The sequence below is a fragment of the Capra hircus genome, chromosome 5 (assembly GCF_001704415.2).
Source record: "Capra hircus breed San Clemente chromosome 5, ASM170441v1, whole genome shotgun sequence".
NCBI classification, from domain to species: Eukaryota; Metazoa; Chordata; class Mammalia; order Artiodactyla; family Bovidae; genus Capra; species Capra hircus.
In genome coordinates, this window is record NC_030812.1 from 101,526,547 (window position 1) to 101,549,107 (window position 22,561).

At 44.6% G+C, this 22,561-nt stretch overlaps 2 pseudogenes; one reads left to right on the forward strand and one right to left on the reverse strand.

Moving 5' to 3' along the window:
• Positions 1 to 22,561, forward strand: part of LOC102185816 — a 298,507-nt pseudogene that overhangs the window by 205,074 nt on the left and 70,872 nt on the right.
• Positions 8,401 to 22,561, reverse strand: part of LOC108633339 — a 56,940-nt pseudogene continuing 42,779 nt past the window's right edge.

The window sequence follows — 22,561 nt, forward strand, 5'->3', positions numbered from 1 at the left end:
CATTCAGTCTCTGCACAAAGCTGAACCTCAGAAGCTTCTCCAAGGTGAGAAAACCTGACAGCACTGCTCTCAGGAGTTCCACTGAAGGATGTCGATAGACAGTGATGCTCACGAAACAGCTGTGTTTCCAGTCCTCAGTGACTCATTCTGGGCAATGAAACGTGGGTGGTGTCACCTCGGCCACCTCTGAATAGAGGCATGAAAAGCCCAAGTGTGATTCTCTAGTCTCTTTCTTTTCTGCCCCAGAAGCTGTATGTTCCAGACGGTGCACATGGAAGAGTCACACTGACCACTAACAACTGTAGGTTGTGATGAGTGTGTGTGTGTCTGTATATGAGTGTGTGTGTGTCTGTATATGAGTGTGTGTGTATGTGTGCATTTGTGTGTGTGTGTGTGTGTATGTGTGAGATTTGGGGGTCACTTTTTCCAGCAGCAGAGCAGAGACTCTTCTGATGGATACAAAGGAGAAAGAAGACTTGAAAAGAAGACAGAATCTGTCACATGAAGCAGGTGCTTTCCTGGATCTCCTCTTCCTACTGTGTCTTCATCCCAAACTGCTCCCTCTGATCCCACCTTGCTTCCTCTGTTGGGCTTGGTTGTTTCTCAGTCACCATTTCTGATTGACCAACAACTAGATCTAAGTCCTGTATAAGAGCACCCGCCCCTGGTGCATCTCCTGTTCCCTTTACATCACTCTGTGCTGACAGTCAGGCTGTTTCCCAAATTTGTCTCAGCATTTTGACCTTCATCCTTAAACAGCTCTCATTTCCTCTGAGTTGGTCAGTCCATCATCTCTGATCTTATATTCACCGTCCACCAATCCTGTGCTAATGAGAGGGTAGCATGTGCTTTCTAAGTCCCCTGTTTCTTTTTGATTTCCTGAAGAAATCTGGTTGTGCATTTACTGCTCCATGTATGTAATTAACTTCTTCCCCTTTCAGTTCAGTTTAGTTGATCAGTAGTGTCTGACTTTTTGTGACCCCGTGGCCTGCAGCACGCCAGGCTTCCCTGTATCACCAACTCCTGGAGCTTGCTCAACTCATGGCCATTGACTCGGTGATGCAATCCAAACAGCTCATCCTCTGTCATCCCCTTCTCCTCCTGCCTTCAATCTTTCCCAGCATCAGGGTCTTTTCCAATGAGCCAGTTCTTTTGCATCAGGTGGCGAAGGTATTGGAGTTTCAGCTTCAGAATCAGTCCTTCCAAAGAATACTCAGGACTGATTTCCTTCAGGATTGACTAGTTGGATCTGCTTGCAGTCCAAGTGATTCTCAAGATTCTTCTCCAACATCACAGTTGAAAAGCATCAATTTTTCAGTGCTAAACTTTCTTTACGGTCCTGTTCTCACATCCATACATGACTACTGGAAAAAGCATAGCTTTGACTAGATAAACCTTTGTTGGCAAAGTAATGTCTCTGCTTTTTAATATGCTGTCTAGGTTGGTCATAACTTTTCTTCCAAGAAGCAAGTGTCTTTTAATTTCATGGCTGAAGTCACCATCTACAGTGATTTTGGAGCCCAAAAAAATAAAGTCTCCCACTGTTTCCATTGTTTCTCCATCTATTTGCCATGTAGTGATGTGACCAGATGTGGTGACCTTCATTTTTTGAATGCTGAGTTTAAAGCCCGCTTTTTCACTCTCCTCTTTCACTTTCATCAAGAGGCTCTTTAGTTCCTCTTCACTTTCTGCCACAAGGGTGGTGGCAGAGGTTATTGATATCTAAGGCTATTGATATTTCTCCCAGCAATCTTGATTGCAGCTTGTGGTTCATCCAACCCAGCATTTCGCATGATGTATTCTGCATATAAATTAAATAAGCAGAGTGACAATAAACAGCCTTGATGTACTCCTTTCCCAATTTGGAACCAGTCCTTTGTTCCATGTCTGGTTTTAACTGTTGCTTCTTGACCTGCATACAGATTTCTCAGGAGGCAGGTAAGGTGGTCTGGTATTCCCATCTTTGAAGAATTTTCCACATAAAGAATTCTTCACATTTGAGTAAGAAATGATTTTGCTGATTTCCTTTTCCTCAACTCAAGAAAATGGCACATTCAAAACCTATATCCTTGTGAGCACAGCCCTAGGGCCTGCCTCGGAACGTGGGAGGAGTTAGTGCAAGGAGAGTCTGTGAAGGTGAGGCTTCATTACCTTCATGATTAATCCACCTCTGCTCAGAATTGATGTAATTACCAACTCCAGAGCTATTGAGTTCCTGCAGGTGGTCATTCTTAAACCACTTAAATCCAGGATTAGTGCCACTGGGATGGCACTCAGAGTTCAAAGGCTGGGTGGTTGCTCAGACTTGAACTCTATGACCTGATGCTCTATTGCACGTGGAGCTTTGATGCAGCTGAGTCCAGCCTGCATATCAGCCTAAGAACACTGGAAATATAGCAAGATGTGTTCCTCCTTTAACATCTCAAAGTCTGTGAACAGATTCTCTTTTCCTTATCATTGACTCCTTCCCCATCTGGGCATGCTACCCAAGGCTCCTGCAGGCTGCAAGTATCTGCTGAGGCCCTGCCAAGGCCCAGGATTGGAGTGAGGCCTGTACCTGAGTATAAGTTCTGTATTTCCACTCTCTATAACTTAACAGATGCTGAGATAATATTTATTGAATGACTGAATTAGACCCCACTAGACATTCAAGAGAAATTATCTTAAATATAGAGAACTGTTGGCTGGTGCATGGTGATGACCCAGAGAGATGTTATGGGGAGGGAGGTGGGAGGGGGGTTCATGTTTGGGAACGCATGTACACCCGTGGTGGATTCATGTCAATGTATGGCAAAACCAATACAGTATTGTAAATTAAAATAAAGTAAAAAAAATATAGAGAGAGAGAGAACTGTTTTTGAGGACATCACTTAGCTAACTGACATTTTTGTTTTAAAGGCAAATGTTTTCAGCAATTAACAGGGCAAATTTTTATTTTCAAACAGAGGGAGCTTATCACCAACAGACATGTCACGACAAATGCTGCAAATCTCCATCTCTAAGGATACACAAGACAAACCACAACATACTAACCTGTGGCCTCTTGTTAAGTCTTAATCAGACCCAGCGGAGGAGACAAGGTCTTCATATGATTTATCATTTGGCAGTTTTTCAATTAAAACCTCACAGCGACATCACAGGAAGAAAATTTGCAATTAAAAGGTACAGCTGCACTGTCTGTATGACATAAGGAAGGAGATTAGCTGCAGAAAGAGTTCTTTTGTTAAAAAAAAAAAAAAAAGCAGACTAATTCATCTTTCACTTTGTGAAAGGAGAGTCCTCTGGGGCTGATCCTGAAGGATGCTGTAGAGACCAGGACAACACAACTGTTCTGCATAACGGTTATAACTGGCAGCTAATAACTTTGGATAATGGTGTGCTCTGACTTCTTTCCTTTTACTTTTTGTGACTCTACTATAGGTTTTTACATTTTTGTTGCCATGAGGCTCACGTATAACATCTTACAGACACAACAGTCTGATAAATTAATTTCAATCAAATAAAAAAGCTATACCTTTTTATCCCCTTACACTTTCTGTTTTTGATGTCAGAATTTGCCTCTCTTTATATTGTATATCCACTAACAAAAAACTTTTCTTTATGGTTATTTTAATACTTCCTTTAGACTACAGTTAACCGGTTAGCACATTTAGAGTATTCTGAGTTGTATTACACTGCCGGAGCCAGTGTGAGGAACTCCGCCCATGGCAAAGGTCATGAGGAAGGAGGCTCAGCATATGCAAAGGTGGGATTGAGCCTCAGGAGACCCCCTATTCCCGAGCATCTACCCCCAAAACCAGAGTCTGCCTGCTTTACTGCTTCATGCTCTCACCTACACCTCTGACTTTACGGGGCAGGGGGTGGGGGTGCTGTCCCCCACCACCTCTCTCGGAGAAGGAGTTAACTTACAGCTCCAAGAGTGTTTCAACTTACAAACTCCTCTGAAAGTTCTGTAGCTTGCCTGACAGTTTTGTCCAGCCACATGTGATTGTTCACAGCCTCCCAACCGTGAGGGGCACGAGATCCTTTAAACTTTCTAACTACAGACTCTTTTGAGAAGTTAGAAAATTATTAGTATAGTATTAGTGGTGAAGGGTTTTCATTTGTTGGGCCAATATTTGCTGCCAAGTCTCCATATTCCCTGCCCTTACACACATAAATGAATATAACTAGCATAATGGAGAAATAGGTATTAACCTTTGATATTAATCATGTTAAACTTTAGGCTAACTAAATTCCTTTCTTAATTGTAACCCACTGCACCTTCACCCTATAGGAATGCAACTTTATCTGGTGCCTGGTTTAAGAAAATTCACCCCTGGAAGAATAAGCTTTCTGGTTGACTGACCATATTCAGAAAGAAAAGGCCATAAAATGTTAGTTCTCTTGGCCAGAAGATGATGTAAATCCCTTAAGACCTCTATATACATCTGCATAAAGCACCTGATTTTGATAAGGGTCAGGTCTGCTGACCCTGCGTGACTCTGTATTTATCCCTATGTATAACAAAAAGTATATAAGCGGACCTGAAAAATAAAGAAGCGGACCAGTTCCTGGAAAGCCTGGTTTCCCCCGTGTGGTCTTTTCTCCTTCTCTTCTTTTCTGGTTGAATTCCCATCTGGAGTGTGGAGGCTTGCCATGTGTACTTACTTGCCCTGGCTTCTAAGACCCATGCGGGAGGGAGCCCAAGGTGGGGCACCCTCCACTATTCAAGCGGGTGCCGGTGGCCTACATAGATGGTGCAAACTCCTTGTCTTGGAGTTTTATTGGTTTTCCACATAAACCAAGTTATTCAGCCCCTTTTCTCCACTAATTTTCCTACTATACTATCATTTTCTAATCTCTCTTTATAGCTATAATTAAATAAGTTCTTTCCTAGGACACTGACTCTGTCCCCTCTTTGAATTCCCTGGATCCACCAGGGCTGGACCCCGGCATTACACATTTACATTTACAAGTCCATTGTGTATTTTGTGGGCTTCCCTGATTGCTCAGTTGGTAAAGAAACCACCTGCAATGCAGGAGACCCTGGTTCATTTCCTGGGTCAGGAAAGATCCCCTGAAGAAGGGATAGGCTACCCACTCCAGCCTTCTTGGGCTTCCCTTGCGGCTCAGCTGGTAAAGAATCTGCCTGCAATGTGGGAGACCTGGGTTCGATCCCTGGCTTGGGAAGATCCCCTGGAGAAGGGAAAGTCTACCCACTCCAGTATTCTGGCCTGGAAAATTGCATAGACAGTCCAGGGAGTCGCAGAGTTGGACACCACTGAGCGACTTTCACTGTATATTTTGTATATTAGAGTATTCTGAATTGGATTACATACTTACATCTACAAATCTGTTATATCTTCTTTCATATGATAATTAGTGCCCTTCATTTACCTTGAAGAACTCCCTTTGGTAATCTTGTATGACAAACCTGTGCTGGTGAACTTCCTCAACTGTTGTTTGTTTGAGAAAGTCTTTATATCGTCTTCATTTCTGAAAGACAACTTTCCTGAGAAAAATATTCTTGGTTGGCAGGTTTTTACTTTCATCAGTTTGAATATATCATCCTATTCTCTCCTGGCCTGCCAGGTTTATTCTCATAAACCCAATGATATTCTTAAGGGAATTTCTTTTCTGTGAACATTTACTTTCCTCTTGATGCTTCTAAGATTCTCTCTTTGTCTTGATTACAGGAAATGTGTTCTGGAGAGAATAGTTTTGAATGAACTCCAGGGGTGACCTATTAGCTACATGAACTTGGATGTCTAAATCTGGTCCAATTTGGGACTTATCTGGTATTATTGCTTTAAGCACAATCTCTGTCTCTTCCTCCCTCTCTTCTTCTGGGATTCCAAGAATATGCAGGTTGTTTCTCTGAATGGTATCCCATAGTTCACACAGGTTCTTTTACATTTTTTCATTCATTTTTTCTTCTTTGTCTTCTGGCTGTGTAATTTCAATTGTCATCTACATTACGGATTTTTCTGCTGTTGCTGATGCTGTCTATAGCATTTTTCATTTTGTTGCGTTTCATTCATTGTAATCTTAAGCGAAAGAATTTGTTTGTTTCCTTCTCCTTTTTTTGCCTCACTGTAGAGACTGAGGAATTTCCATTCCCAGACTAGGATCGATCCAGGCACAGCAGTGAAAGGATTGAATCCTAACCACTAAACCATCAGCAAATTCCTTGTTGCTTCCTTTCTTATCATTTCTATCTCTCTAAAACAATCAATTTCCTTTGTGGAGCAACTCAGCCTGTGCACAACAACTACTGAGCCCGTGCTCTAGGACCTGCACACCGCAAACAGAAGCCTGCATGCTGCAACTACTGAAGCCTGAGCGCCTAAAGCCTGTGCTCCGCAACAAGAGAAGCCCCCACATAGAGAAGCTGCTGCCCACAAAGAAGAGTAGTGCCTGCTTGCCACAACTAGAGAAAGCCCATGTGCAGCAACAAAGACCCAGTGCAACCACAAACAATAATAATAATGATAGGAAATATTTTTAATCTCATTTTGTTCACATATTCTTTTCCTGAACTTGATTGTTTATCTGTGTTTTTTGGAGTTCACTGAGCTTCTTGATGGGTATACTTTATTTCTTTCATCATATGTCATTTATTTCATTACTTCCCAGTGGTGAATAGCTATGTGAGCTGCGCTGTGAGAAGTCCTGGGCATCTTCCCACCCCCAGGCACAGCCTAGAACTACAAAGACCACAAGTGTGAGCGTAGGTTGTAGCCCTGGACACCATGCAGGCCATCAAGCAGTAACTGGGTGGACTCAGCTCACAGCCAGGCCAGCACTCTCAGTTCTTATGTTAGTTCAGCAGCTTCTCCATGTGTCCACAATGGAATGGGAGTGGGGGGAGACGTGTTGTGTAAAAATTGTATTTACTTGGCCACTCCTACATGACAGCTGTCCTTACCCTGAAGAATCACAGCAGGATCACGTTAACATTGTCAATAGTAACCAGTTTAAAGCAATCTTGAAACAATATGTTTTCAGAGAAGTCCACTAGTCTGAAATTCTTCCTTTAAGTTTTCAATCATATCAGACACCTCTATCCACATATTTGAAACATAAATACCCAAGTGTTCCTGATCTTCCCATCTACATCCCTTCTTCTGCATACCCTCTGCCTAGGTCTCCACTTTCTTGCCCTGTTGTTCCACCTGGATGTAGGGTGTGGTGAGCACCAGTTTGCCTTCCATCAACTTAGAAAGAGATATGAGCTGATATAATTCACTCAGAGGGACAGATTACTGGAGAGACAAGAAATAGCAACATCCTGAAGAAACAGCACAAAGGGATGGAAAGAAGGGATTAATAAGGATTTGATAACCAACTAGACATGGGAGAAGAGCAAAAAGGAACCTATATCTGCTTGAGAAATAAACAGATAAAGTAACCTAGGGAATGAGTAATGAAAAAGGGAGACGTAGTTACCTAGAGTTAGATTTTTAACTGGTCTGTGGAAATTTAGGCAGGATAAGGAAAGCTGTATCCATTCTCTCTTACCAGCCAATGTCCCACTTTGAATCTCACATCCAAATCTGGTTCTGAAGAATAGGTTAAAAACAGGTGATGTGACATCTCAGAGCAGAACATACAGGATTGGGTTTTTTTCCATGAGTTTCTGAAATGAAAATATCTCCTGCCATATCAATAAACAAGAAATGTCACAGCCATTAGCAATTTCTGGCCTTCAAATGTGAATGAGGGCTCCCAAAACTGTGATCGAGGGGATGCTGCCACCCCCTGCGTGGTGATTGCTGAGGAGCTGGGGGATGCAATCAGCAGCCATCTGCCGCTCCGTAAGGTGAACAGGGAACCAGGGTTGGCCCCAGATGGCTGAGCTGTATGTGGAAGGAATGAATCCAGTGAGTCCAGAGGCTTGCATCTTCCCAGAAGCAGAGTGCTAACTTCCTTAACTTGATACCTGACCTTTGATGTTCAGTCTGCCTGCTGCCTTTGTTGCAGACTTGTATATAGGCTGACTTCCCCTCCTGCCTCCTTGGAGCAGTTTTCTCAGAGCTGCTGAGATGCCATCTCCAGGGCCTGGAGTCCTAAACATCCCCACCAAATAAAATAACTCTATCAGATTCTGACTGTATTTTTTGGTCGACAAATTCATCTTGCTAGGAATGAGGATGTGAATGTAAACCAAGTTTAGATGCTTTTTCTAAGTAAGAGTGACCTGGAGCGTCTGTGATCCCAGGCAAAGTCATGGCCTCATTAGCCTTTGAAGGAGGTGAGAAAAGAAGGCAGTACACCTTGTTTTCCTTTGAGGAAAATGATGTTTGAGAACCAGACCAATCTTTAAAAGCATTTGATGTGGAACTTGCTAAATTAGCAAGACAGCAAAAAGTTACTTTATTCAGAATATTCCATTTTGAACAATTTCCATATAACACAATTACAGTAGGTCAGCATTACTGTATTAAAGTACAGGCAATTAAAATATCTGAGAATTCATCTCCTATTTAATACAACATCATAGGAAAGTCACTGTGGATGTTCCTGGGGCACATCAATGTCATCATACCCAGGGTCGCCTTTGTCCCCCTGGAGCAGCCATGGGCTCTCTTCTCCTTCCGCAGGATCAGCTTCCTCTCCAAAGATGAACAGAGAAGAGCCTGAAATAGTAAAGAAAAGTATGATTAGAACTGAGACAAAGGGGACCAGACCATGTTGTGGAAGTGAGTCAATTAAGTGGTGATAACAAAGCACCCCTGGGACCCAGGTGTGGGCAGGGAGGTTCAGGCTGTTTCACATCAGTTACAGTGAGGATGGATCCCGGCTGTCCTCTCAGATCCAGTTCATGTGGTCTCTGGGGCCTCAGTGCATGTGGAAACCCTGCATCACAGGAGACCTGTGCTCACACAGGAGCTCTGGGAAGACCTGCCTCCAGGCTACACAATCAGCAGGGAGATGCCCAAGAATGGTAACAACATACCAACGAATTTAATGTTCTCCTCTTACAACTGACAGACATGAAATCACCATGAGAGGGACAGTGGAGACAGGCAAATATGAGTTCCTCACTCACAAACCAGCTCTGCTCTTAGTTAACTCCTGTTCCCAAATGTCCACAAATAGTATCAAGGTACAACCACAGGACACCCCTTCCCAGGGACCACACAGGCCCTCAGATGGAGAAATGTTCTTTTCTAGAGAATGAGTGTCTTCTCTCTGCTACTGAAAAGTCTGGAGCAAATTAGACTTTAGCTGACCACAAACCCTGGTCTACGAACTACCAACATGGCTTAATGTTAAGGCCACTGCATATCACAGATTTTGTATATTAGTGTGGACATATAAACAGAGCTCATCTTAAATTATCAGAATACTTCACAAATTCAATACTGCAGTACATTTTTAAAAATCTCCAACTACCTTTCATGTATAAGACAGCACAGAAGAGTTATCAAAACACTTGTTCTATTGGATTTCATAAATATGCTCAAATAATCAAGTTTTCTTTTCCTTTTGGCCACCGAACAATGCTTGTGGGATCTTAGTTGCTTGACTAGGGATTGAACTCGAGTCCTAGCAGTGAAAGTGCAGAGTCCTAACCACTGGATTGTCAGGAAATGCCTTAATCTGTAAATCTTAATGCAAGCATATCACACATACAGTGAAAATTTATGTTGCAGTATGGAGACATGAATGCCAAAAGGAGAATGATTCCTCACTGCCAAGGAGTGTGATAGCATTAAAGATAGCATACGGTTGAGACTGTCATGTCCAACTGTTTGTGACCCTATGGACTACAGCTTGCCAGACTCCTCTGTAAATGGGATTCTCCATACAAGAATACTGGAGTGGGTTGCCATTCCCTTCTCAGGAGATCTTCCCAACCAGGAGGGATCAAACCTGGGTTTCCTGCATTGCAGGCATATTCTTTACCATCTGAGACACCGGGGAAGCCCATCAAATTCATGGGATTACTGATGTTTTGAAATTCTAGAGAGGCTAGGCATGGACGAGCCCAAATTCACCATTTCCAGGACAGAGACTGAAGACTGCAGGAGAAGAGCTGACCCCACTCACCTGTCTGAGACCTCATCCCATCTTCCTTCTCTGGGGGCACTTCCTCTTCTCTCACCTGAGAGGCAGGAGGAGCCCCAGGCACTGGTACCTTTTCAGCATCATCATAACCCTCACCAGGGGCATCAGTCCTCTGATCTGAGGGCAGAGCAGGGGTCAGATGAAACCACGGTAAGTGGGTTCGTCTGGGAAATACCTAAGATCCTTTCTGACCCAGAGTTTCTGAGCTGCTAAATAGAGGCACCTTGTTTCAAAAGATTTTTTTTTTCTCTAAGACCATGTTTCAGTTTGAAGTGTCCATAAGCCAAAACATGATTTTACACATCTTTCTCAAAGGAACTCTCAAACCATTAAGCATTACTAAAGCATTTTGACAAATTGTGCTTTCCAGATGTTATTTTTAGAAACAATGTGTTTCTGTTATGATTCTGGACACAGAGAGCCCAGCTCCAAATGTAAGACATGACATGACAGAACAGCCAGAGAAGGGGAAGGATGGACTCCTCGACAATGGATGCTACTGCTCCATCCAAGGAAACCTGTTTCCCTTTCCTCTCATCTCTATGACGGAAACTCTCCTCCCTAACACCCAGCTGAGGCAGGTCCATCTCTATTACCTGGAGCAGATCTGGAGTCCTCGTCGTCCTCACCATCTGACAGGTAGCCTAATGTGGAGACAAACATCACACAATGCACAGAATGACCCTCCCCACACCCAAGGGACCAGTGTTAAGGTTGAGAAAGAATAGGCCTGGCTCATGCAGTGTAGATGGAGGCTGGGGGCTCACAGGGCTCTGAGAGGCCATCCTACCACTTTGGAGGAGCTGCCTCTGTGAGTCTGGGTCATGCATGGAGGCTGAGGACACTGAGAAGATGAACACGGCCAATGAGAGGTGACAACCAGAGGTCCCAGGAAGGCAGGCAGAGACATCCACCTGGAATGTCCAGAAGACCCTCCTTCTGTGTCACAAGGTAATCGAGCTCTTCATACTCAGCTTCAGCAAGAGCATCTTCATAGCTGGAAAAGGCTGAGAGATGCCCCAGCAGGTCAGAGATGCTGCCCCAGACACCCTGGTCCAGCAGGCTGAGAGATCCCTCAGTAGGTCAGAGATGCCGTCCCAGATACCCTGATCCAGCAGACACATGCTTGATCTCCCCAGTGCGCACAGAGGGCTTGTCGGGACCTCAGGATAGCTTCCCACCCAGTGCACCTATTGGCACCTTCTCCCCTCATCTGGCCCTGAATACAGCTCAGACCCAATTCTGTCTCATCTCACAGGGGAGGCTATGACTTATGAGAGCTCATATACCAGTCCTAAAAGCCTCTGTCTACTCAGCACTCAGAGCTCAGCACGGAGAACATGAAGTTCTGCAGACTCAGAACAGACACCTGGCCCAGCTTCCCCTCCTCACACCTGCCCCATCTCCAGCCTCCACACACCCTCCCTGGTCCCCAGTTCCCCCTGCAGCCCACCTCTGCGCTCTGCTCTCCATCTGAGCAGCTGAGTCACCAGGATGATGAGGACAAGGAAGAGAAGGGCTCCCAGGATGAGGCAGAGGACCCAAGGCAGGGAGAAGATGCCAGGGAGAGGATTCGAAGGTGGTCTGGTCCCTAAGGAGAACAGGAAAGAAGGTTGGAGGAGGTCCTGAGCAGAGAAACACTCTGTGCCAGAATTTCCAGAAGCTCTGAACAATGGCGTCCCAGTTTCAGATACAAGTACTCTAACAGTGATTCTCTAGGTCTCCTCAGACAAGCCAACCTCACTCCAGCGTGTTGCCCCAAGGCAGAGCCAGGGATTGTCACTGAGCTGCCCTGCCAAAAAAGCCTCTGAGGATCTGGCTCATCCCCTTTCCTTAGGCTTCAGGAGACAGAGCATCAAACAGTCTTGGGACCTGCATGTCACTGATGAGGAGCAACACTCAGGGGCAGGTGGGAGAACCTTAAATTCTGCATCATGGGAACCAGACCCATTTGGACCCCGGGCATGAGAACATTCTGACCCCAGGAACCAGGGTAGGGGAGTTCCCCAACGTAACGCCCTGGTTCCTCCCCAACAGCCAGAGGCTCCTCAGACTGTTTCCTCTCCTGAGCTGTCAGAGAGTACACAGAACAGGTCCCCAGAATCTGAGTATTCTCCCCTGACCATAGATGGATCACAGTACCTGCTATAGCTGGGGGCAATGTTGTCCTTGCACCTAAAGAGAAAAAAAGGAGTTTGGATAAAGGGAATTGGCCAGAATACAGGGCAGCCCTTTTTTCACTCTTGAGCCTGGAATCACCCCTCAGTCTCCACGACATCAGTGTTTGGTCTTCCTGGCTCCCCCATCCTAGATCAGAGCCTCAGCACACGGGATGTCTGAACACAAACTTCCCACCACGCCCGACCAAACCCACTGTCCCCACGCTGCCCCAGCTCACCCAGGGCGGACCCTGATCCCCTCGCTCACCAGAGCACCTCACACCAGCGTCCTCCTCGTGCTTGCAGTCGCTCTGCCCCCAGGGCTCCACAGCACAGTCCCACAGGGAGGACTCCCGGCCCCCGCACCGCACCTCGTCCAGCCAGATGCTCCCATTTCCAGGGCCGAATGTCGCAGCCTGCACGGCTTCCAGGGCCTGGCCACAGCCCAGCTGCTGACACACCACCTCGGCCTCTGCCAGGCTCCATGAGTCATCGCACACAGTGCCCCAGGAGCCGCTGTGCCACACCTCCACCCGCCCTAAGCACTCGCTGTCTCCTCCCCTGAGCCGGAGCTTCTCCCTGTCTGAAAAGGCATCAGCCCCTCCTGTGACTACCCTGGTGGGAGGAAGGAGCCCCTGGGAGCCATGGGGAAGGGGTGGGGCTGATGTACCTGTGCAGGGGGCAGCACCTGGACAGCTCTTGGGTCTTCTTCCTGCAGAAGCAATGATGGGAAGCTCTGGATCAGGGATGGCTGGGGGAGGTCTTGTCCCCAAACATGAGTATCTAAGGTTTTTGGTCACAGTCAAATGACAAGACCACAGAAGCTTCATCATCTACTTGGCTGAGAGGGTCACTGTATCTTATCAGCAGCTGAAATTACTTTATCTAATTAGTTGTTTACCATAACAACAGCAAACAGACACAGAAACAAATACAAATCACACGTACATTTTGTAGATTCAACCAAAACCCATCAATTAGACTTGAAAATATTAAATCATACTAATGACATCCTACATGGTTAGGAGTGACACAGAAGCAGACAATAAGTCACCTGCACACGAGATATAGGCTTCCTCCTTGGGAGAGCATGAGTTGTAATTCCAAGGGTCAGAAGGACATTGCCAGAGAGAGAGGTGAGTTCTCTGGCACTGGATTCCATCTACCCAATGGGGTCTAGAACCTTCCCTAAGACCAACAGAGGTGTTGAGACTTCCGCTGCCCCCACAGCCAAGCTGACTGCAGATGATGGACACGGTGACATCATCCATGGGGTTGCGGCAGACACTGCCCCAGGTCCCGTTGTAGAAAACTTCCAGCCACCCAGCACACTCCTGGTCCTCACTCACCATCCTGAGGGCCAGGAACTCTGAGATTGAAAGGGAGGAGACAGGACACAGTGAGCATTCCACTCAGTGCTCTGGGTTTTCCTCTCTCCCAGAAATAGTGACCATACACCCCTGACCCAGTGGAGGAGATGCCCACTGGGTGACAAGACTGACTTTTGCCTCCCTTTCACCTGACTTTGTCCATTATTGTCTGTACATCTATTTCTACCACAACAATGTAGATATGAACAAGGAGGAAGACCAAACAGGGCAGCTGCAGTGATGGGAGCTGAATCCTGATTCCTGACAAAACTTCTAAAAGAACATGTGAAAGGAATGTGATGTGGACAGTGAGGTGGTTGACAGAATAATGGACCCCCAGAGATGTCCACAGCCTAATCCCCGAACCTGTGACAGTTACCTTACATTTCAAAGGAGATTTTACAGATGTGATTAATAAGGACCTTGGGATGGAGAGATAAAGCTCAAATATTGCGGATTAATCATGTGAGCCCAGCCTAACACATCTTTAAACCCACAATACTGAGAAATGCACCATCTTTCCCAGCTTCAGTCAAAGGGAAATGTGAGTGAGGGAGAATGGTTACAAGAGGCACTGTTGCTGAAAAAGAATAAAGAGGGCTCTGAGCCAAGAAATGAGGCCAGACAGAAAACCAGAAAAAGCTGGGAAAGAGTCCTGCCCAGAGACTCCAGGAAGAACGCAGCCCTGTGGACACTGGGATGTTGGCCCATGGAGACTCTCTTCAGACTCCTAGAAAACAGAACTGTAAGGGGAAAATATGAGTTTTCACTATGCCAGGCTCCTCTGTCTATAGGATTCTCCGGCAAGAATCCTGGAATGGGTTGTCATGCCCTCCTCCAGGGGATCTTCCTAACCCAGGGACTGAACCCACATCTTTTACGTCTCCTGCACTGGCAGGCAGGTTCTTTACCACGAGCACAACCTGGGAAGCCTAGGATTTCCAGGTGTTACTTCCACAGATAACTGCAGAGTGAGCCCTGCTTTCAAGTGTTAACTGTAAGAAACAGCTCTGTCAGGAAACACTACTGAGAAGAAAGGACCAGAATCTCAGCTGATGCAGGAGGAAATGAAAGCACCTGGTCTTCACATCTGCTGGAAAGACAGGCTCCACGGGAGGAAGCCTCCTACTCTGGTCCTTTCAGCATCTCTCCCTCAGGACTCAGACCCCTGTCCTCCAGGGCCCCACCCCTCCCCTAGCCTGTGGACAGTGTGGAGTGCTGACCTGAGCAGATGACCCCCGCGTCCTCCTTGTGTCTGCAGTCGTGCCGCCCCCAGCCCCGGGAAGGGCACCGCCACACCTGGGACTCCTTTCCTGTGCAGTTCAGGTCGTCCAGCCAGATGGGCCCTGATCCTGCCCCAAAGTGAGCAGACCCCGTGGCATTGAGGGCTTCTCCACAGCCCAGCTGCCTGCACACCACGCGGGCATCGTCCAGGTCCCAGCCGTCATCACAGATGGTGCCCCAGGAGCCCTGGTCAAGGATCTCCACTCTCCCGGTGCAGAGACCTCCTCCATCCACCAGGCGGAGCTGTCTGCTGTCTGAGGAGAGAGAAATGGGACGATGGGGTGGTGACCTTAGGGGTTGACGGTGTTCTTGACTGGAGAATCCCAGGGACTGGGGAGTCTGGTGGGCTGCCGTCTATGGGGTCGCACAGAGTCGTCGGACACGACTGAAGTGACTTAGCAGCAGTAGCATCTTCTGTTCTGTGGGACTCTCACCTAAGCAGTAGGGGGCGCTCTCCTCTGAGGCCGCAGAGCCTGCTGGTTCAGACACGGAGTCGTTGCATTGGCGCAGCACCTGGGTCTGGTTTCCTGCAGAAACAGCAATGATCAGGGGTCTGGTAGGGTTGAAAAACACAAAACTGAATTAAACTAAATAATAATCTAGTGATGGAGTTTGAGATGAAAGCTGTAACAGCAGTGAAGTTATTATAGAGTTCAGTTTCTCCATGGAGAGGTCTGCTTCTGACAGTGCCACAATTTTTGTTTAAGCCAAGCTTTACACTGAGAACGAGTTAAATAGTGTGTTCTATACCTAAATCTATATCTAAATAGAAGAAGCAAAACAAAATCTTTTCTGAAAGATTCTAAAAGTTTCTGAAAGATTTCTAAAAGTTGTTATCTTCTGTGTCTGTCACTAAAAGAAGAAAAAAGCTCATATAAAAGAGATCAAAAGGAAAACCAAAAGAAAAAAAAGGACATTCCCCAAAATTTCCCCAAATATTCAACTAGTAGAGTTACCTGACAGAGAATTTAAATATCCCTGATTAAAGCACTCTTAAGATTAATTGACAAGATGTGTTTCTTGGCAGAGAAATTTTAACAAAAAAGAAATAAAAGTTCTAGAGCTAAAAAACTTAATATTTGAATTTAAGAACTAAAGAATGAATGTATAAGCACGTTAGAGCAGCATAAGGCAGTTCTTAAAACTGAAGATCAAGGACAAATATTCTATTAGGTTGGTGCAAACATCACTGCGGTTTCAGACCACGAATTTTAAATCATTATTATTAGGCTCAGACATATCTTTATTAATCAAATTAGGAACCATTACAATCAACACATTTTTGCCAATGAGAAATTACTTTGTTTTTTCCTATAGTGTAAAGCTGTGCTTTGGGATTTGATGAAATCTTGGGAAGTCTTTCCTGCCTCCTGTTGGTTGTGGAAGCATTTTCTCTGCAAAAAGTTGTCGAGATGCTTGAAGAAGTGGTGTTCAGTTGACAAGAGGTCAGGTGAACATGGCAGATGAGGCACAACTTCGTGGCCCAACTCGTTAAACTTTTGAAGTGTTGTTGTGTGATGTGTGGCCAGGCATTGCCATGGAGAAGAATTGGCACCTTTCTGTTGACCAACACCGACTGCAGGTGTTGCAGTTTCTAATGCGTCTCAGTGATTTGCTGAGCATACTTCCCAGATGTAATGGTTTTGCTGGGATTCAGAAAGCTGTAGTGGATCAGACTGGCAGCAAGTTTGGCCTTGGGAAGTGCTTTGCAGCTTCTTCTCAGTCCCACCACTGAGCTGGTCATCACCAGTTGTTGTATAAAATCCACTTTTCATCACAGGTCACAATTCAATCAAGAAATGGTTCATTGTTGTTGCGTAAAATAAGAGAAAATGATGCTTCAAAATGACAAGTATTTTGATTTGTGGTCAGCTCATGAGGCACCAACCTATCAAAATTTTTCACCTTTCAACATTTGCTTCAAAGGCCAAACGACTGTAGAAAGGTCAACATTCAGTTCTTAGGCAACTTCTCATGTAATTGTAAGAGGATCAGCTTTGATGATTGCTCTAATTGGTTGTTGTCAACTTCCAATGGCAGGCCATTGCATTCCTCATCTTCAAAGTTCTCATCTCCTCTACAAAACTTCTTTTTTAAAAAAGTTTATTTATTATTTATTTGTTTTTGGCTTTGCAGGGTCTTTGCTGCTGCTTAGGCTTTCCTCTAGTTGTGGCAAGTGGAGACTAGTCTTTGTTACAGTGCGCAGGCTTCTCATTGTGGTGGTTCTTGTGTTATGCAGAACAAGCTCTAGGGCTTCTGGGCTTCCGTAGTTGTGGTTCCCAGGCTCTAGAGCACAGGCTCAATATTTGTGGTGCACAGGCTTAGCTGCTCTGCAGCACGTGGCATCTTCCTGGACTAGGGATTGAACCTGTGTCTCCCTCATTGGCAGGCGGATTCTTTACCAGAGTCACTAGGGAAGCCCTGCAAAACTTCTTGAACAGCCACTGCACTATATGTTCAGTAGCAGTTCCTGGGCCAAATACATTGTTGATGTTGCAAGTTGCCTCTGCTGCTTTACCACCCATTTTGAACTCAAATAAGAAAATGACTTGAAATTGCTTTGTGTCTAATATCATGTCTGTAGTCTAAAATACATATAAAATAAGCAGCAAGTAATAAACCATTAGCAAAATAAAAAGCAAGAAATACACATTAAATGATGTGTAACATAACCACATTTATTTAAGAATATATTCCAATATCAAATGACAACAACAACAAAAAAATTCAACAATGCGAAAACCACAATTACTTTTGCACCAACCTAACTGCAGGTCACATGGTAAGTGTCCTGGTTATAGTGCTGTGTAACAAATTTCCCCCCAAAATTTAGCCACTGGAGGAGAAAATATATACTTCATTTTGCTTGAGACTTCCTGAGTCAGCAATTTGGGAAAGACTCAACAGTTCTGTCTTGAGGTCTTTCAGTGCTTGCACTTAGATATCATCTTGGGCTGCAATTAGCTGAGAACGTGACTGAACCTGTGGTTACATAAGGAAATTCCTCACAGTATCTTAGCAGTAAAGGGACATCATGACAGCAACCTAATCCAGAAAGATTTTATATGCTCAGAGAGAAATGAGACAGAATGAACCAAAAACTAGCATTGAGGGATTCCAGTTAAAGGTCATCTGGAAATGTTTATATTATTCTTCTAGCATTTCAGTGAGTCTAAAATTACATCAAAAATTTTTTAAAAAATGTTAAAAGGTGAAAACAAGTCAGAGACAATTCATTCCTAGGACATCTTCCATAAAAGAAACACTAATAACATTTAAAAATAAATAAAATGCTTAGGAAAAATGTAGAAGAAGGTGGACAAAACTTCTGAGAGAAATTCAAGACCTAGCTGGATGGAGGGATGTATTATGTCACTGGCTTCCCAGATGGCTCAGTAGTAAAGAATCTGCCTGCCAGTGCAGAAGTGGGTTCAATATCTGGGTCAGGAAGAAGCCCTGGAGGAGGGCATGGCAACCCACTCCAGTATTCTTGCCTGGGAAATCCCATGGACAAAGGAGCCTGGCAGACTGCAGTCCATGGGTCTCAAAACAGTTGGACACAACTTTGTGACTAAACAACAATAAAAATTATGTCAATGAATTGAGAGAACCAAAATTGTCAAAGTCAGTCATTCTCAAATTTCTGTGTAGATTAAATCTAATCTTAGTCAAAATACCCTTACACTAATTTTTCAGGGAGTGTGAAAAATAACAAGCAGATTCCAAAATTTAGACAAAATACAAAACACCAAGAATGTTGATGTATGGCAAAAACCAACACAGCATTGTAAAATAAAATAAAGTAAAATATAAAAAAATAAAAAAATAAAACTCATTATTACACACAAAAATAAAATAAAATAAAAGACTATCCTCAATGATTAAAAAAAAAAACACCAAGTGTGACCAACACAGTCGGTAAGAAAAGGAACAAAGTTAAAGGAGTTAATATAAAGTAACCCCTGTAAGTTAAAATTATCTAGACTTATTATAAAGTTATAGTAATTAAGAAAATGCAGTATTGGTGCAAAGATAGACAAATCTTTGCAGTGGAACAGAATACAGAGTATTAAAAATGACTCAGACATATGTGCTCTTCTGCTTAAGATAAAGGTAGCACTGCAGTGGGGGAAAAAGTCTTTTCAGAAAAAGATTCTGAGTGAATTGGATGTCCATGTGAAACATGACTTATCTATCTTACACAGATATCAATCCCAGAAGGAACGTACAATTACATGCAAGAGAAAAATAAACTTTTGTAAGATACTCTAAGAGAATATTTTCATGATCTTGGAGTAGGGAAAGTTCTTTTCAAAGGGATATAAGAAGTATTAAATATACAGGGAAAAGTTGGTAAGTTATATTAATATTTCCTTCAAGTTAAAAACTTGCTTCATCAAAGGATACTGTACCATTAGGAAAACGAAAAGAAAAGACCAAATGTTACACCCAAAGTCATTGTCATGCTACATTCTAGCATCATCTTTATAATAGTCAAGAGCAGGAAACAACTCAAATCTCTAACATCAGTTGAATGGATCAATGGCCATGTTATCAATGAAAGCACTATTCTACAGTAATAAAAACGAATAAAGTACTGCTATAAACATCATGAGTGAATCCTAAACATAATGTTGAGTCGAAGAAGTCACACACAAAAGAAAACACACTGCATGATTTTATATAAAGTTCAAAAACCAATAAAACACTCTGCAGTGGTAGAAGTTGATAAGCAGTTCTCCCTGGAGAGGAGGGAGGCCACAGTTATTGGAGGCAACAGTGACTCTTGGTGCTGGGAATGTTCTCTTTGCTGCTCTGGGTACATGACAGAAGTCTACACATATTGCTTATATGCTGTTTTCTATGATCATATGTCAATAACGATGTTGCTTTAAAATATATTACTCCCCTTCCCACTTCTTCCCCTAATCTGAAAAATGAGTGAACAATGAGAAGCATCATATTTCATCATGAAATATCTTCCAAAGCCAGTTTTCCCTCACTCTCTGCTCTTCGGGACATTTCACTCCAGGAGCATCCTGAGTACCAGTAGCCCTTCCCTCTCTCTTACCTGAGCAGACCACAGAGGCTGTGTTGCCATGGGAACAGTCAGGACCACCCAGGGCAGTCATAGGACAACTCCACAGGAAGGACTCTGCCCCCGAGCAGTGAAATCGGACTGTTGAGATCTGGTCACCTCTCTCCACCAAGTGTGGTCCTCTGGGGGTGGAGATGGCGACTCCACAGCCGAACTGACGACAGACAACATTGGCATTGGCCAGCGTCCAGTGGGAGGCACAGAGAGCTCTCCATCGTCCAGAAATGTTTATCTCCACCTGCCCCTCACACTGAGAGGAGCCGTTCGTCATGAGTCGGACTTCTGAGTATGCTGGTAGAAGAAGACAGAAATTCAGAAAAAATCTCATGACTTCTCACCTGAACAAAGTGTGCAGGGAGGTTAGTCCTGACCTGCATCTCACCTGAACAAATAACCTGAGCAGCTCCACTGTGGTGACAAGTGCCCCCTGGACAGGGCACCCTGGGGCACCACCAGAGCTTACGTTCCTCCCCCTCACACCTGAACTCTTCAGCCCAGACCAGGCCATCAGACTCTCTGAAGAGCTCGTGTCCCAGAACAGACACAGCCTTGCCGCACCCCAGCTCTGCACAGATGACCTGGGCAGTGCGGAGTGTGAAGTTCCCATCAGACACTGGGGTCCAGTCTTCTCCAGGACGTACTTCTACCCGTCCTGAGCAGGGTCCATTGTCTCCAACCAGACGCACAAATCCTAAGAAAACAACAAGAAGAAATCCAGTGAGTGCCCATAGTCCTGGTTTGGCAGATGGAAACAATGTCACAGGCAATAATGTGAATTTTTTCTTTTTCAGGAGTGGCGCCTGGAGAGAGAATTGGACACTTATTCTCAGAATTTCATGAGCAAGTATTTTCATGAGCAAGTTTCTGAAAAGAAACCCTGAAGGATTTTCAAGGTCAGTTTGAAATGGCTGATTTCCAAAAACATGCATTTTGAGGTTAATTAGGAATTTTAATCAGAGAAGGCAAATGGCACCCCACTCCAGTACTCTTGCCTGGAAAATCCCATGGATGCAGGAGCCTGGTAGGCTGCAGTCCATGGGATCATGAAAAGTCGGACACAATGGAGCGACTTCACTTTCACTTTTCACTTTCATGCATTGGAAAAGAAAATGGCGACCCACTCCAAAGTTCTTGCCTGGAGAATCCCAGGGACTGGGGAGGCTGGTGGGCTGCTATCTATGGGGTCACACAGAGTCGGACACGACTGAAGCGACTTAGCAGCAGCGGCGGCGGCAGCAGCAGCAGCAGGAATTTGAATTCCTCATCTAGAGGCCTGGAAACTACAGAGCCCAAGGATACTGCTCTGTAGTGGGCACCAGACTCAGGTTCAGAGCTGAAGTAACCCAGAGTGAAGTAGATCCATGGGCCGCAAAGGTTACAGGATTAAGAGCCACACAAGGTTAGAAGGCCATCCTGAGATTTCTGAGGCCAGAATACTGGCCAGTTTTCTCTCAGGAACCGATACTCAAGTCACTGAAGATGAGCAAAATCATGCGGGCTGGATCTGTGAGTGCTCGCTGACAGTAGACAGACTTTTGGCTAACAGGAGGAAAGCTAGACATTATAACAAGCTTTCACATATGTTTATCATAATTTTTCATGGTAAAAAATTCCAAGAATTTCTTAGGTGACCTGAGTTTGTAAAGTTGTCCAGAGATCAGTTTGGATAGGAAGAAAGCTCAGAGTCGTAGGAGAAGGGGCTGGTCATAGCCATCTTTCTTGAAAGCTTAGAATTTATCAAAGAACCTGGGAGAGAGTGAGTTCTCAGTGGGAGCATGCAAAACAGCTGAGGTTTTTGATTACTTCATACTAGACATGTGAACTTCAGGAAACACTAAAAAGTGAAGATAAGTTAAAGTATTTTAATCCTGTCTATATGCTAACTGTTTCTTCCTTTCCTATTTGGATTCTTGAGAAATAGCCACTATGCTGTAAAGAACGAGAGTAAGAGGAAGAGAGCAGAGGGCAAATAGTGAAGTGAAGTGAAGGTCACTCAGTCATGTCTGACTCTCTGCGACCCCATGGACTGTATAGGTAGCCTTTCCCTTCTCCAGGGGATCTTCCCAACCCAGGGATCGAACCCAGGTGCCCCACATTGCAGGCAGATTCTTTACCAACTGAGCTACAAGGGAAGCCCAAGAATACTGGAGTGGATAGCCTGTCCCTTCTCCGGTGGATCTTCCCAATCCTAGGGTCTAACTGAGGTCTCCTGCACTGGAGGTGGATTCTTTGCCAACTGAGCTATGAGGGAAGCCCAGAGAGCAAATAAGCCACACATAATTCAGAAATTTTCAAATGGCAAAAGCCTCAATATGGATGAAAGGTAGAATATTTGGGGGAAATATTTGTCCAATAAGTTTTTGACACATTTTATCCCCCCATGCTCCTCCCATCAACCTCTTCACCTTGCCACCTTTCCCATTTCTCCCACTGCAGACAAGAGAAAACAATCTTAAGAACCGCAAATGGGTGGAAAGGAAATTCTGAAAGGGAAGACCTTCTGTAGGAGTGGAGTGAGGTAGGGTGTATGGTAGGTTAAATGGGGAGTGGATGGGGTATGAAACTAAGAGACAGACCAAAGAAAAAACTCATGA